This window comes from Triticum dicoccoides, chromosome 4B (genome assembly GCF_002162155.2).
Source record: "Triticum dicoccoides isolate Atlit2015 ecotype Zavitan chromosome 4B, WEW_v2.0, whole genome shotgun sequence".
NCBI classification, from domain to species: Eukaryota; Viridiplantae; Streptophyta; class Magnoliopsida; order Poales; family Poaceae; genus Triticum; species Triticum dicoccoides.
Window position 1 is genome coordinate 115,203,425 of NC_041387.1, and position 3,511 is coordinate 115,206,935.

General features: G+C 41.5%; 1 pseudogene; it reads right to left on the bottom strand.

Moving 5' to 3' along the window:
- Positions 1 to 3,511, bottom strand: part of LOC119292567 — a 59,427-nt pseudogene that overhangs the window by 2,438 nt on the left and 53,478 nt on the right.

The following is a 3,511-nucleotide window of genomic DNA, read 5'->3' on the forward strand; positions in this document are numbered from 1 at the left end:
AATCGAAGATATGGGTATCCAGTTTGTCTTGATTTTCCTTGTCCCTTCTGCTACTTGCAATGCGATTTGAGCTCCCAGGCACCTTCGGTGCTGGCCTTATACTCGCCCGAGAACGCTTGGTCTTGCACTCTACACAAGGAAACATGGAAGTTAACTAGTTAAACTGAAAGTGTAGTTCGAATTTAACTTTAAAAATAAGCAATCTGTATCACAGGTAGATCCACCAGGGAAACTGCATATAGCTAAAGGCCACTTTCTCCTACTTTTTGGCCTCTTGCCTTTGCAAGCCATCTGGGAAACATCACCATTACTGTTGTCTTAAATTGAAATAAGACACATGACTAAGAACCAAGCACAAATAACAACCACTGACCCTAATCACACTGAGTATACAAAGGATCAATAGTTCAGGCCTTCATAGGGTCAAGTTTTTTTCTTCTGCTGAATGAGAATGGCTGAACTTTGGTTGATGCATCAAGGAAAACAAATCTTTTGCAGTTTTAAACAAACAACTACCATTTCCTTAGGCATTGTAAATTCTCTCCAAATGTTATCTTTATTAATTTTTGCAACCTGTCATTATATAAGAATCATTATCATGTTCTGACACATGATAAAAACTAAAAGACTCATCCAGGCTACAACAGTGTTCAGTTCTATTGGTCATACATACAAAGAAATAAACAATTTAAAACAAGAAAATTATCAACAATACAATATCCTTACATACAGATGGAGTGGGAATGGTGATTTATAAACAATTACTATAAAATAATCTACCGGGCAAGAACACCATGAGCATAATTAAGTGATGATCTAGAAATGATAGCATGTTAGCTGGCATATCATGACAATGATCAGTTGGTAAATAAATGATAGGATGTGCCTTATCAACATCAAACAGTTTGCCAAACTAAAAGACATATTCCAAGTACAATAAGTTCAACAAACTGCAAACCAACAATCTGACCTCAAACCACAGGTCTTTTCAGCTGCAACACCTAATATATGAAATAAGGAATCAACCGATAACTTGATAATGAGTGCAATGCACTAGGCTACAAATCACATAAATGAACACACAAAACACATAACAGCAATAATCATTCCTATGATAAAACATAGCTGTATACGACTATGTTAGTATGTGCCAAAAACCTAAGCAAACACTAAGCCAATAGCCATTAAAATCTATGAAGCCTTCTCTGCTATCGTATACGCAGTTTAATCCTCAAAAAGCTAAAAGAAAAGGATAAACATGGTGATTTTTTTCATCTAGATAGCACCAACGCGCCGATGTGATGACTAGATATGTGCAATCTTGAATAGCCGTTAGGCGCTTGCCACCCGCCTGCCTAGCACCTCGGTGAACATGTTAACTAGTACTACCTCCGTCCCAAAATAAGTGTTTCAACCTTAGTACAACTTTGTACTAAAGTTAATACAAAGTTGAGACACTTATTTTGAGACGGAGGGAGTACAAAAGACCAAACATTTGTATTCCTTCAGTATAAGCAGGATATGCATTAGAAACAACATCCTCTACACACTGCGATTTTCGCACACATGGGCCAGATGAGTCAAATAGAGCCTTGCAACGTAATCAGTATTTGCTCCAGGAAATGAAACGACTTATTCCAGCATTATCATCGCTGAAGTAAAGCAATGGGGCCCTGGACCTACTGACAAACCATATGCAACCATCTATATGCAACACCGATGCAGAGATCGCAGGGTATCCGATTTTCGCTAAAAAAGTCATAAACCCTTATGAGAAAGTAGCGGCCTAAGGGCGCCGTTAACCAGCTCTGTAGCAAGCTGATCACGAAGCAACCCCGGGAATCACAAGAACAGGCCTAAAATCGCAGAGGTAAAAAGGGAAGGGAAGGGGGCAGAGACGAAGATTTTCGCGGGGGGTGGGGACGCTCACCATCCTCTTCGTCGAGGTCGATGGGGGCACTGCTCTGGCTGCGGCGGGGCATGGCGACGACGGCGAGCCGTCCCGGGTGGCGAGCGGTCGCTAGGGTTTGGTTCGACGGGATCCGGCGGGTGGGCAAAGGGGCTAGGAGAGGAAGCTCAAACAGTGGTGGGCGGAACGGAATGGGTTGGGGTTTTGGCCATACTGTGCCAGTGCTCTGCTCCCTTCGCCTTCGCTAAATCATGTACTACAAATAGGAAAAAGTAAAGAATTGGGATATCATGCCTATTTCGTTTCTTAGAAAAAATTCGTGATCTCACTTAATGCAAAAACCTTTGAAAATTTCATAAGATCTCACTTAATGCAAAAATCTTTAGAAATCAGGTCAATAGTTAGGGATCAAATACTTCTTTTTCGAGAAAACTTTCGATATATTATTTTTAATCATGGCAGTACAACGAACACCAAAAATAATAAAACTTACATTCAGATCCGTAGACCACCTAGCGACGGCTACAAGCACTGGAGCGGGCCGAAGGCGCGCCGTCGTCGTTGCCCTTGCCTCGCTGGAGCCGGGCAAAAGTTGTTGTAATAGACAATTAGGAAGTCGTCGTGCTAAAGCCTATAGGACCAGCGCAACAGACCAGAAAACGCTGCCGATGAAGAGTAGCATAGATCGGAAGGATTCAACTTGAAGACACACGAACGTAGAAAAACTACGACCAGATCCGACCAAATCTACCAAAGTCAGATCCTCTGGAGACACACCTCCACACGCCCACCAATGATGCTCGACACACCACCGGGACGGGGACTAGACAGGGAGAACCTTATTCCATATTCAGAGAACCGCCACCGTCTCGCCTTCCTGAGTAGGACACAAACCCTAACAAAATTTAAAGGAACATCTAAAACAGAGCCCTCCCGCCGACAAGGGCTGAGATTCGTGCCGCCATGGCCCTAAGGCCATCGAAGATGAGGTGGACCGGTGACGGCGCCAACGGAAGGTGGAGGAATCCTAAACTTTTCTTAACAGGGATAAAGTAATTCATTGCCATATTTTCCAAAACAAAAAGTACTTCATTACTATGAAAAAATACTAAGGTCTTCTTTGGTTCATAGAATGGAAAACATCATGAAATAGAAAAATCACACTAGAAAATAAGATGGCATGTATCTGACATTCCATAGAAAAAGATATATTTCATTGAATTGGTTCCTATCTTGTACAAGAATAAGATTATATTCCTACAAACCAAAAGGACTTACAAATAAAATCCTACACAAATCCTGTTTTTTAGAATTCGTACAAAATCCCGATAAACTAGATGAGGCATAAACATAGAAAAAATCTCATGAATAACTTTCGGTCATCATTTTTTTTTTGTGGAGAAAAGAGAACATGAGAAGAGGGACTTACACGTGGGGTGGCTTGGTTGATGTCGCGATCAGAGCCGTCGAAAATCATTTGATGTTCACGTGTTTAACAGGACCTCTTTTTTCAGTAGAAACAACGTTGTTTATTCAAACCTCAAGTGTTTGTGGGATACAAAGGTTATTAGGAGGAGTGGAGAACCACACATGGGTCTCACG